Source organism: Mandrillus leucophaeus, unplaced genomic scaffold, assembly GCF_000951045.1.
Source record: "Mandrillus leucophaeus isolate KB7577 unplaced genomic scaffold, Mleu.le_1.0 Scaffold227, whole genome shotgun sequence".
Lineage (NCBI taxonomy): Eukaryota > Metazoa > Chordata > Mammalia > Primates > Cercopithecidae > Mandrillus > Mandrillus leucophaeus.
The window spans coordinates 2,680,004-2,693,955 of NW_012102332.1; the positions used below are offsets into that span (position 1 = coordinate 2,680,004).

Below are 13,952 nucleotides of genomic sequence, written 5' to 3' on the forward strand. Positions count from 1 at the left end.
GCGGAGTTACAGTGCAGGTTTGTCAGGCCGTGAGGAGACTGTTTAAATAATACTTTCTAAAAAGATGAACTTTAGAAGATGCCAGTGCCTGGCTAATGGCACCAGCCGCATGCTGGCTGTTGGGAAGGCGAGGGCTCTGGTGCTCCACCCTCCCTGGGTGGGGAAGTCCAGCTGGGAGCAGAGGGCTGACTTCTAGCTTCTGCTTCCAAGGTAAGTTGTGTACAATCCTAGGCTTACACTAAAAAGAAGTGGAACTTTCTAGAGAGAAAATAGTTGTTTTTCATGGTGCTTTAAGATTTCCAACTGTTAAACGGAGCCTGAGAGCCAGGTTTGCGCCATGGTTCCCAGATGTCTAAAGTGCAAAAGATGAAAAACTGGTCTTTCTACCGAAAAGGAACGTACTGTGAGAAGCGTGGACAAGCTTGGGGAGAAAGCAACGGAATTCAGACGTGAGCATGCGTGGCGCCCCGGCCCTGCTCCTTGGGCTGCGTTCCCAGTGGAGAAGGGTCGGGGCAGAAGATCCCAGAGCTCGTGCCACACAAGGAGGGCTCTTCCCTAGTGCCCCGCTCCACCCGTGCCCCTGGCTTCCTGTGCCCACTGTGCGCTCTCCTACGCCTCAGCCTGTCCCTCCCGGCACGGATGCGTCTACCTGGCACACACGGTTATGATTCTCAATAAAAAAGAGGTGTCAAAAAGGCGGCCCTGTGGGAAGAGGGTTTTTTACAGGGGAAATAAGAAACCAGCTCCACTTCACTGGTGGCCCAGACTGCGGAGAGGACCGTGGCCACCTTAATAACAGCTGGCAGATGGCAAGAGAGGCCTGGGTGGGAGGTGGCCACGTGGCCGAGCCTCACTGCCCATCTCTCCCGCTGGTCAGCCCCTCAGTCTCTTCACTCTCGCATTCTAGCCGGGGCTCCTGCCCACACCCCGCATGGCATGGCCCGAGCCAGACCTGGACACTGTCCCAAGGTCCTGCCTCCCCTGTCTACCCGCCAGCATTCCTGACCTAGTCACCCCGGCCCACCTCTGGGGAAGCCCTCTACCCATCTGTGGAGCGTCCTGGGTGATGCTTACCAGGGAGAACAGACTGCCTCACACCCTCTAAGCCCTTCTGATGGTGTCCTGTAACACCAAGGAAACGTCCAGACTTCTCACTGTCTCCCCGCTCAAGCCAAGGGTCTTTCCCCCGGGCTCCCCCAGCCTCACCCCCACTCTCCACTGACTGCCCTCACTTCTCTCAGACCACAGGGCAGCTGGGGGAGTCTGCTGACCACTCCGGGTGCCGGTGCTGTGGAGCTGTGGCCAGTCACTGCTGCTATGTGACTTCTCCCTTTGCCCAGTGTGTCCTCAGCTTCCCCGTGTCTTCAGAGCTAAGTCAAGACAGGCACAAAGAATAACGAGTGCCTCTGCGTTGGTGTCATCCACACACGTCAGGGAAGGCGCCTTCGTCCCCTCCTCAGACAACCCGTGCTCCCTTCACTGGGGCAGATGGAGGCGTCACATGCTCCTTTGCTTGACGGAGGCTAAGAAATTATGGCCTGGAGACTTGCACTGAAGTAGGTTGCACAGCTGTGGATTTATTGCTTGGCCTTTTTCACTCTTCTGAAGAAAATGGACTTTAAAAATAATCTGCTCTCCCATAAAAAAAAGAAGAAATTCTCAGGAAGGAAAATCAGTCATGCCATCAAACTTACTGAAAAGCTCTCTAGAGCAAAGTTTTCAAATGCTTCTTTAATCTGGTTACATAACCTGGGTATTAAGACATAAAGCAAGGTTCTCCCTGGACCCAGAGGCACCTGCTGTCCACAGGAGGCTGACCCATCAGCTCCCCGAGGGCAGGGCTGGAGGGATTCTCCCCTGCGTGTTTACTGACAGCACTGCTTGCTCCACGACTTCACACGTGCCTGTGTGTGTGCAAGTGTGTGTGTGCAAGTGTGTGTGTCCATCTGTTGCAGACACAGGTGCCTTTCCAGGTGGTGATGACTATTGAGGAAGGCAAGTCATTGAGGTGGTGGCCCCAGAGGGCGTCCCAGTCTCTACTCTATGTGGGGGTAAATGCAGAGTTAGGCTTCAGGAATAAGACAACAGGGTGTAAAACAGGGAGAAATGTTTCTTTCTGCTCCAGCAAGCCCACATTTGTGGGAGGAAGTGGAAGAACTCCCACGTGCGCAGCACAGCTGGGCAAAGGTGTGAACGCCTAGAACAGTCGGAGGATTTTAAGCTGGGGAAGTGATGCTCAGGGAGCCTGAGCTGGCCATGGGGCAGACGTCGCAACCTCCTTCCCTTTGGCTGAAAGTAATGAACTGGGACCTGGGTGCTGGGTCGGGGAGCAGAGGCAGGGAGGACCTCTGGGAGGCAGGATTCACTTCCTTATAAAGAGAAACTGTCCCACCACACAACTGTCTCAAGATGGAATGGGCTTTCGTAGAAGCTGGAACCACATGGCAGAAATTTTAAAACCAGGCATGGGGTGGAGAGAAGGTGGGGGAACAATCTCTACACTTTAGCACTGCACTGACATTCTATGACTCGGAGGTTTCCAGCCTGGATATTTAGAAAAACGTACCCGAATTGACAGAAAAGGGGAGGGCAGGCTATGAAGGATGGGCAGGGGGCACCGCGTACTTGGCACAAGGGCAGCAGGGAGCCGGGGTCTGAGGAATGCAGGCTGGGCATCAAGGAAGAAGCTGGAGCTGGGCTTGGTGAGGAACAGTGAGGAGCTTCTCATGGGGATCCCCATGGGATTATCACAAGCTTAGGCTGGCCTACGTGCTGGCCACATCCCAGGACAACAGCTGTCCTGCTCCCGCCTCTTCTAGACGCCCTCCCCATGACTGAACAGATGGGACTCTGGGGTATGCCACCATTCTCCCTCTTCACCTCCCTGTTGTCTGCCCTCTGTCTTTTGACATTACCTCCAGGGGCATCCAGCCAGTGTCCTCCACACCATGAGCTCACTGCAGCCCCCAAAGGCTCCCCAACCTTGCAACTCCTCCCCCTCAGTTCCCTCTCCTGCCTCAAAGAACTTCCTCTTGCCCTTGTGGGCTTCTTCCTGTGTGCTTGTTTCCCAGATTCCTTCACTTTCTGCAGTTACCTCCATTTTGGACAATGCTGAATCTTACCGTTTGGGACACTGGCATTCTTTCCTCTTTTATTGCTTCCCATTTTAGAAGAACTATTCTAATTTAAAAAGTTATCAGCTTCTCATTTGATAAAATTCAGCATCCCTTTATGATAAAAACCGTCAACAAACTAGGCACAGAAGGGACGTAAATTAATAAAAGTGATATATGACAAACCCATAGCCAACATCATACTGAATGGGGAAAAGTTGAAAGCATTCCTCCTGAGAACTGGAGCAAGACAAGGATGCTCTCTCTCAACGCTCCTATTCAACAGTATTGGAAGTAATAGCCAGAGCAATCACGCAAGAGAAAGAAAGAAAGAAAGAAAGGGTATCTAAGTCGGAAAAGAGAAAGCCAAACTATCACTGTTTGCCGAAGATATGATAGTATACCTAGAAAACCCTAAAGACTCCTCCAAAAGACTCCCAGATATGATAAACTTTCAATAAAGTCTCAGGTTACAAACTCAATGTATACAAATCAGTAGCTGCTATACACCAATAACGACCAAGCTAAGAATCAAATCAAGAACTCAGCTCCTTTTACAATAGCTGTAAAACATAAAATAAAATACCTAGGAATATATTTAACCAAGGAGGTCAAAGATCTCTGTAAGGAAAACTACAAAACACTGCTGAAAGAAATCACAGATGACACAAACAAACGGAAATACATCCCATGCTCACGGATGGGAAGAATCAATATTGTGAAAATGACCACACTGCCCAAAGCAATCTACAGATTCAATGAAATTCCCATCAAAATGCGAACATCGTTTTTTATAGAATTTTTTAAAATCCTAAAATCCATGTGCTACCAAAAAAAAAAAAAAAGAGCCTGAATAGATAAAGCAAACTTAAGCAAAAAGAACAAATCTTGAGACATCACGTTATTGGACTTCAAATTATGCTACAAGGCTATGGTTACCAGCACAGCCTGGGACTGGTATAAAAGCAGGCACACAGACCAATGAAAGTCAGAAACAAAGCCAAATACTTGTAGCCAACTGATCTGTGACAAAGCACACAGAAACATAAATTGGGAAAAGGACACCCTGTTTACTAAATGACACCGGGAAAACTGGCCAGATGAAGAGGAATGAAACTGTATCTGTATCTCTCCCCAGTACAAAAATCAACTCAAGATGGATCCAAGATTTAAATCTAAGACCTGAAATCACAAACATTCTAGAAGATAACCTTGGGAAAGCTCTTCTGGACACTGGCCTGGGCAGAGAATTCATGACTAAGACCCCAAAAGTAAATGCGACAAAAATGAAAGTAAATAAATGGAACCTAATTAAGTTAAAAAGCTTAATAATAATAATCAGACAACCCACAGAGTGGGAGAAAATATTTGCAAACTATGCATCCGACAAAGGACTAGTATCCAGAATCTATAGGGAAAAAACAAATCTGCAAGAAAAAAAGCAAATAATCCCATCAGAAAGTGGACAAAAGGACATTAATAGAGAATTCTCAGAATAAGATATACAAATGGCCAACAAACATATGAAAAAATGCCAACATTACTAATGATGAGGGAAATGCAAATCAAAACCACAATGAGATGCCATCTTACTCTTGCAAAAATGGCCACTATTAAAAAGTCAAAAAACAACAGATGTTGGTGTGGATGTCATGTAAAAGGAACGCTTTTACCCTGTGGTGGGAATGTAAATTAGTACAACCTCTATGGAAAACTATGTAGAGATTCCTTAGAGAACCAGAAGTAGGTCTACCGTTTGATCCAGCAATCCCACTACTGAGTGTTTACCCAAAGGCAAAGAAGTCACCATATGAAAAAGATACCTGTACATGCATGTTTACGGCAGCACAATTCACAACTGCAAAGATATGGAACCAACCTAAGTGCCCACTAACCACTGAGTGATAAAGAAAATGTGCTATATATACACCATGGAATACCACTTGGCCATAAAAAAAAAAAAAAAAAAAAAAAAAAAAAATCTTTTGCAGCTACCTGGATGGAGCTGGAGGCCATTATTCTAAGTGAAGTAACTCAGGAATGGAAAACTAAATACCACATGTTCTCACTTATAAGTGGGAGCTAAGCTTGAGTATGCAAGAGCATACAGAGTGATATAATGGGTTGTGGAGATTCAGAGTGGGCAGGGTGAGAGGGAGGTGTGACATAAAAAATTACATATTGGGTACAATGTACACTCCTCAGGTGACAGGTGCACTGAAATCTCAGAATCCACTACTATATAATTCATCCATGTACCCAAAACCACTTGTACCCCCAAAAGCTATTGAAATTAAAAGCAAAATTTAAACTGAAAAAACAGTTACCAGCTTTTGAAGCTTAGAAAATGCAGGTCTATTGATTTCTTTTTTCAATTTGTAAGTCAATCAAGAAAAGAAAATGGCTTACTGCTGTTTCAGAGCGTAATAAAGGCTTACCTTTTTGCGCTCTCTGTAGGGACACAGAGCTGTGGTGTGTCTGGGGTTGGGCAGTGTCCATGTGCGTTTGCCTCTCTGTCTCAGTCTGGCTTTGGCAACAAGACCAAGCTACATAAGCCATATGGGCCTCAGCTTCCTGACCTCTAAAATGAAGCTAATAAGACCAGGTCACTGGATATCTGAGTGTCTGTGGCAACCTCATAAGAAGGGCGTCATAAGAAGGGCTCCTGTGTTTGCAAGCCCAGCGCCTCAGCAAACAGGACCCCCTCCCCTGCACCAGCCTTGCGGCTCAAGGGCTTAATGGTGATTAAACAGGGCCAGAATCACTTCATTTTTATTTCAAACCACTTTTTTTAAAATGATCTTGAAGCTGGATTTGTGCATTCCATAAAATAATTCTATAAACAACGTCCACACAAAAGTGGAGTGTATTTGTTAACTGACTCTGCACCGTTAACAAAGTGGATGCAACCATGGGATAAATGTTGGAGTAAAAACCCCTCATCAGTCAGCGGCTTCCTGCAGGACAACTTATAGTTATCAAAAGCCACCACGACCTTCGGCCCATGAAACTACCCAAACTCCTTTCAACAACAAAATAAAGAAGAATACCCCTAAGTATTTGATTCTAAGATTGTAAGTGGTTTCCGAAAGAAAAATCTTTGAGAGAAAGTATTTTCTCTGGGTGAGTCAGGAGCACAAGGAGGGGACTGGCATCCCTGACAGGGGCAGACGCAGGGAAGGTGCTGGCCTCCCCCACCGATTTCATGCACAGGCAGTGACAGGGGTGGCAGTCTCTCCAGGGAAAAAGTTTGTGATAGGTTTTTATATTGATGTAAAGAGAAACAAAACTTTTTAAAAAAATCCTTCATTAAAAAAAGATTAATTAAAGCCAATTATACGTTCAGCTGCAATGTGAAATGACAAATTCCACTTTGTCCCATGGGACTGGCATTTTAGTTATTATTCATTCCAAGTTCAGAATATAAAACACTTAGCTTGCTTTCCTTTTTTAAAGCTCCCAGTAATATCCAATTGCAAAAGGAACCAAAAGAGAGCCCCCTTTTACTTAAAGGTGTGAGGATTCCCTGGGGACACACCATGCACATTAACAGGACCTGTCTCTCACTGCAACTTGAGTTGCTATTGCTGCATTGACTAGAAGTAAAATACTAACCCCGTGCCACGGCCCTCACCCCAGCCAGCCCAGCAGCTGCTTCACGCCTGAGATGCCCCTCCTCCGTCACAGGCCTTCTTTCCTCCTCCTCCCCACGCCCCCACATGCCCACTACAAACGCCCCAGAGACTCCCTGCTGCCCCTCCCCAGGAGGCTCCCGCACCAGTGCCCCTACCCCACTCACAGAGAGAGGGCAAGAGAGCAGCACAGGGGTCGGGGTCAGGAGAGGTCGCTGCTGAGAACTCGGTGCTTCTCTGGGCAGAGGAACAAGGAGAAGAGGGCAGGTGCTGCAGGTCTCTGGGGCTGGCGTTGCCTCACAAGTGTGAGGGCAAAGGGCAGAGTTCACCACAGCTCCTGGGCCACCGTCATGCAGCTACTCCACATCAGGATGAGAAATGGGGTGCAGGCTCTCCGGGGTCCCAGCTGAGTGGGAAGGGCCTCTCTCCCCTCCACCCTCCTGAGCCCAGCAGGAGGGGCTGACCCACTTCCATCCACTTCTTCACCAGCACCACTCACTATACACAGGCACAGATATGCATCCACGCGCACACACACACACACACACACAGATACACACACACACAGATACACACACACACACAGATACACACAGCCTACGAGGGAAGAGTGACCAAGTGACACAGAAATGGGAGGAAATGTTCACAGTCTTCTAGGTTCCAACAAACCTTTACTTTCAAAGCAGAGTAAAAAGGAATAAAAGCCATGAGATATTAAAGCTCATTAAAAGGGACCTTTCATCTCCATTCCAGGCTTTCCCACCAGGAGGAGGCATCCGCCGGATCCCTCATTCCCACCAGGAGGAGGCATCCTCAGACCGCTCATTCCCACCAGGAGGAATCATCCGTCGGATCCCTCATTCCCACCAGGAGGAAGCGTACATCAGATCGGTCATTTCCACCAGGAGGAAGTACCCATCGGATTGCTCAGCTCATCATTACAGTGGCGCCTAGTGGGACACTGAAATTCACGATGGAGAAGAAAGAGGCTTCTCACACATATTTCACACTCGAAAGGCTGGAAATAGCAAATCCAGTGCCTCTTCAGAAAGCAGTGATCTAAAGAAACCTTCTAAACCTAGAGCCAGGAGGAAACCAATCACCCTGCCTGCATCTTATAAAATCTACAGAGAAAAGATGAAGACGGGAGAAAATCACATTTTTCTTTTTTAATTACTATTTTATTGATACATAACAGATGTACATATTTTCAGAGTATATGTGGTAATTTGATACATTCAAGTAATGTGTAAAGATCAAACAGGGTAATTGGAACACCCATCACCTTAAATATCTACCTTTTCTTTATGCTAGGAACATTCAAATTATTCTCTGAAACATACAATTATTCTTTGAAACATACAATCAATTAATGTTAACTACAGTCACCCTCCTGATCTATGAGAAATGAGGTCTGATTTCTTCTATTTAACTATGTATTTGTACCCATTAACCAACCTCTCTTCAATCCACAGTTTATTTTTTTAATTAAAAAAGCAAGAAAGAACACAGAATTTTATAAGTTGAAGAAGAATGTGATAATAAAGAAGCATGAAAAATATTGAATAAGAGGGAAGACTGAAGTGCATAAAATGTGTAACAGTAAATAAAAGATAACGGAGATATATTGAAGACATACAATGATGCCCATTGACAAAACACTGAGGAAGCTGGCACAGAACACTTGACATATTTAGAACAGTAACAAAATTACAAAACAGCTTTCAATCATCCACTGAATAGTCATGGAAAACTTGAAACTACTAAAGTATGAGGTATTTAAAAGGTAAGTTTGGTTCAGTCAGTCTCTAAGATTGCTGTATCATCATTCTGAGCACAGGTATGTTCATATTAAAATAAAAATATGGGCCGAGCACGGTGGCTCATGCCTGAAATCCCAGCACATTGGGAGGCCGAGGCAGGCAGATCACTTGAGGTCAGGAGTTCGAGACCAGCCTGGCCAATATGGCAAAACCCCATCTCTACTAAAAATACAAAAATTAGCTGGGCATGGTGGTGGCCACCTGTAATCCCAGCTACTCGGGTGGCTGAGGCACAAGAATTGCTTGAGCCTGGGAGGCAGAGGTTGCAGTGAACCAAGATTGTGCCACTGCACTCCAGCCTGGACCACAGAGTGAGACCGTCTCTCTCTCTCTCTCTCTGTCTTACTCTCTCTCTCTCTCTCTCTCTATATATATATATATGTTTATACACATATTCTTTATGCTAGGAACATATATCTGAATACATATATATGTTTATACACATATATATTCTTTATGCTAGGAACATATATATGAACACACACATATATATATGAATTTACCCCAAGGAAAATGGGGAGATGGTGTGGCCATCACAAAAGCAGCATCCCGGGGCCCAGGGAGAGTAGGGTTTCCTGGAGGGCTGTGGGAGGGGCAGGGAAGACTAAAGGCCAACCATCAGTCCAGTAAGATTACAGAAAATAAGATAAGAAATTATTGGAGGACATGATTTTAACTAAATGAATGGGAAGAAGCGTCCCATTTGCCGCAAGCCTCTGCCCAGGTGAACTCTGTGGTGTGTCACAGCAGAAGAGACTGGGCCAAGACCGCTGTTCGTGTCACACGGTCAGGAGCAGAGGGAAGAGGCTCTGGGAAAGCCCTCTTGGTGCCTGTGCCCAGACGATGCACCTGCAGCAGGGCCAGGCAGTCAGAAATAAGGCCCTCAAAAGTAGTTTAAACCAACAATTATATAATGAGGTACCGTTTTTTACCCACCAAACTGGCAATGAAGAAAAGATGGCATACCATGTTGGTGAGGGTTTAGAGAACAGGCGTCTGTGTTCACACCTCCTGGGGCAAGGTGAATCACTGCAACTTACTGAAAGGGCAGTTTGGCACTATCTGGCCAATTAAATAACCAAGAACCCCTACACTAGCAATTCCACGTCTAGTCCCAAAGACATACACACAAGGCTAGCAAGAGTCTAGAAAACACTTACATGCCCACCAACAGATCACGTGAAATAAACAATGACCCCTCATAGGACAGAACACGTGCGACCACGAGCAAGTGGGAGAGTCAGTGAAGCTGACATGCGCTGCCTTCAGGTTTTATTGTTAGGTCTAAGACAAAACAAAACAAAACCAAGGCTCAGAAGAGCACACACAGTGGCCCCCATGTTTATGTTTTACAAATAAAATAATCGTATTGAGGCTGGGAGGGTGGCTCACACCTATAATCCCAGCACTTTGGGAGGCTGTGGCGGGCAGATCACCTGAGGTCAGGAGTTCGAGACCAGCCTGACCAACATGGAGAAACCCCATCTCTTCCAAAAATACAAAAAAATCAGCCAGGCGTGGTGGTGGGTGCCTGTAATCCCAGCTGAGGCAGGAGAATCACTTGAACCCGGGAGGCAGTGGTTGCAGAGAGCCGAGATTTCGCCATTGCACTCCAGCCTGGGCAACAAGAGCAAAACTCTGTCTCAAAAAAACAAAACAAAAAAAGAAAAAAAAAATGATTATATTCATTATAAACTATCAATGCTAATTATCTCTGAAAGGGAACTTACATTAGAAGAAGGAAGACAGGGAGGGACAGAGGAAGAAAGAAAAAAAATCTTTTTAAAAACATGAATCAACACAGAAGCTCAGAATGTTCACACAGAATCACTGGGAAATGTAAGGCTACGTCTTATGTCTTTCTCCAGCAGTCCTGAGCAATCCACTCTTACCCAGGTAAAATGTTATATCGCTACAATTATGAGCTGTATTTTCAGACACCTGCTCTTCTGATATAATGTAGCCACTAGGGGCCTTACTTCATTTGTTCAAGAAAGACCAGACCCCATGTCCCATTCCTAAGTGTGGGTGGATTTCTCAGCGCCCCAGCTCCCCGGCGGTGAAGAACCTCTTCCCAGCCAGAGAAACAATAAATGCCGTGTGGCTTCGCAGGGAAGACGTCCCATGGCTGTACTGTCCACAGGGCCTTCTCTCGCCCCTTTCTCTCGGTTCCCATAACTCCTCCCTCTCCTATCCCTTCACGCCCAGAATGACAACGCCCTACAGCTACTGAATTTTCCCTTGCCCACATCCTCATAAATATTCCCCGTAATCGGAAATTTCCCACTGGAGCCACCCTCTGTTTCCTGCTTGGACGTGGCCTATAGGAGCAGGAGGCTTCTCTGCTCAAAGACTTCCGGTGACAACCTCTGAGTGACGCCAAAGGCAATGGCTCCCCACCGCCCCTCGCTGCCCTCCGGAGCCACCCACTGCAGTGACTGATAAGACGGGCTGATCACACCCAGCAGAGGTCAGGCCTCCCTTTCCCCAAGTCCTCGCTGGGGTCAGGCGCTTCCTAGGAAAGCCTTTCTCTGTTCTCACCATTTATTTGACCCGATCACAAAACCAAGGCCGGCAACCCAGGCCATGGCCGTCCCTCTAGGCTCTGCGCTCCTGGCATCCTTACTCTCCTCTTTACCTGGAACCCAGGCTATCCTGTCTGTAATTTTCACCTTCTTTATTTATGTAGATGACCAGCCTCCTAGTCTAGAATGGAAGCCTCGTGAAGGAAGTTAAACCATCCCTGTAAGCTTTATTAAATTAATCAGGGAAGAAGGGAGGGGGAGAAGCAACAGTAAACCGAGCATGCAGCACACTCAGCGTTGATCACTAGGTTGGCTGCTCTCTGACCTGCTTCCCCTGAGCTGTTTGCTGCCTGTTGCCCCAGAAGCAGGCAGACCCTGTTACAAGATTACAGTTTCCCTTAAGTGCTCTATAAATAACAACTTGAATGTTATGAAACGTTAAGTTTTCCCTGTGAGATATTCCTTCAGGTCCTGCATACTAATGAAACTACCGGCTCAGCTGGTCTGAGGGGTCCCATAGGAGCTCACTCACCAGCAAATGAAGTTTCCACGTCCTGATGATTTCACCCTCCTTACCCCAACCAATCACCACTCCAATTTTCCAGCCCCTCACCCTCCATGATCCTCTCAGAAACTCCAGCCCAGAACCCCAGGAGATGAATTTGCGGGTCTCCTCCCATCTCCTCCTTCAGCACTCTGTGATCATTACCCTGTTTCTCTGCTGCAAAACCTGCTGTCTCGATGCAGTGAATCTGTTACTGCACAGGGCACGTACGAACCTGTTGGTCCTAAACAGAAGGGTCTGTATATAAACCGTGGGGATCCTCATAAGAGGGGCCCATACTTTTACATACTTGAGTGAGATGTAGATGTCTGTGCATGTGTATGTGTAATTGACATGTTGACTCTGATCATTTCTAGTAATCTAACTTCTAATAAAATGATACATTAGGAAAGGTGATTCAGAAGTCCAAATTTTAAGCCCTAAGAAATGTATTTCTCATTTTTTTCAGGAAGACTGAAAACATTCATTCAATTTAACATTTACTGAAAAACCTACAGCTATTATACTAAACATTATCAGCTACTAGAATGCTTTTTAAAATATCACCTCTGGCTGGCACAGTGGCTTGCACCTATAATCCCAGCACTTTGGGAGACTGAGGTGGGAGGATCACTTGAGGTCAGGAGTTCGAGATCAGCCTGGCCAACATGGTGAAACCCCATCTCTACTAAGTATACAAAATCAGCTGGGTGTGGCGGCACATGCCTGTAATCCCAGTTCCTCAGGAGGCTGAGGCAGGAGAATTGCTTGAACCTGGGAGGTGGAGGTTGCAGTGAGCTGGGATCGTGCCATTGCACTCCAGCCTGGGTAACAGAGGGAGACTCTATCTCCAAAAATAAATGAATACATTAATTAAATTAAATATCATCTTACCCTCAAGAATTGTACAGTCTAATAGTATAGGAAACAGAAGACATAAAAGAAGGCAAAAGGTGATGAATGCCACAAAAGCGTTGTCATGCCATAGAAATTAACAGACCCTGAAGAGTCTGGAGAGGCTCTGAATGTGGGAGTAACAGAAGCAGACGTTTCAGCGGGAGCACCTGCGTGGTGCTCTGGGAAGGTGAATCCGATGTGAGGATGCAGCTGGGCAAAACTGAATGGAAAGTTTCCATTCACCTTCTAAGCAGAAGAACCGACTGTCTTTGTTCCAGGCTATCTTTTCACAGATGCATGCACAGCGCACCAACCCTGAAACACAGAGATATGTCCCTCTGGAGCAAAAGGCAGGGATGCTTTTTGCCCTGCAAAATGGATTTGTGTTTCCTCAGTGCCAAATTCCTCTCCTGACACAAATTACTGCCTGTGCAAGTGTTGCCAGACCCAGGTAGGCTCCTACTCATGCTGCCTACTGTGGCCTGGGGAACAAAGTCCTGAGGCTCGAATCTCCTGTCAGCATCCGTGACACTGTGCCAGGCTAACTTGCTAGCTTACAAGTGGGGTAAAACTCCTGACAGAGACCACTGAAATATTTTTATAAAATAAAATGAGAATCATTCTGCTTCCTCAGCTGTTCAATGTGGTTAATAATACCTATTTCACAAGGCTGCTGTGAGGACCAAATGAGGAAACATACACCCAAGAGAAGGTGCTCAATCCTCTGTCAACCAGCCGATCACCATTCAACAAGTCGAAGCAGCAGAAATAGAAGCAGAAGGAAGGCAATGGCCTGGGCAGTAAGCAGAAAATATCATACAGATACAGATGTCAAGTAACAACGTCTAGGAGAGGGGAGCAGTCACATAACGTGTCACAGGAGGCAGGGGACAATGTCAGAGCAGGGTTACAGTAGCCAAGGTCCCCCACTGCCTCGTCCATCTCCAAGGGAGAAGTAACTGTACAAGCTCGCTGTACTGTGGACGCTGAAGGTGTTTCCCGTGACAGTGCCAATGAAGAATTCTGAAACTGATATACATAGTACTGGAAGTGAATGATTAAGTAAACAGATTGTGGATGATGGGAATTAGGTTTCTCCCCGTTGGAGCGGGAGATTACACATGTGCAAGGGGTGGAGGCTACAATTAGCCATGTGGTAACGATATGGACTTGGCTTAACATAGAAATAGATGCTTTTATGAGAACTATTCATAGACCAATGTATATAAATATGTGTGTGTGTGTTTGTACATACAAACTAGTATACATGCATATATTTCTATGCTCTATCAATCAGCTGAGAGCGTGTCGAATGAATGACATTCCAATATCGATGAGCACGCCTTGGCTCACCCAGATCTTGGCTTATAATACCAGTCTCCAATAAAAGAAAACAAGGCTTCTTGGAGAAATGGTGT

General features: G+C 46.2%; 1 protein-coding gene across 1 annotated transcript in view; it reads right to left on the reverse strand.

Moving 5' to 3' along the window:
- The window catches only part of OCA2 (oculocutaneous albinism II), a 364,145-nt gene that overhangs the window by 56,878 nt on the left and 293,315 nt on the right, over positions 1-13,952 (reverse strand). The gene's annotated exons all lie outside the window — the stretch shown is intronic.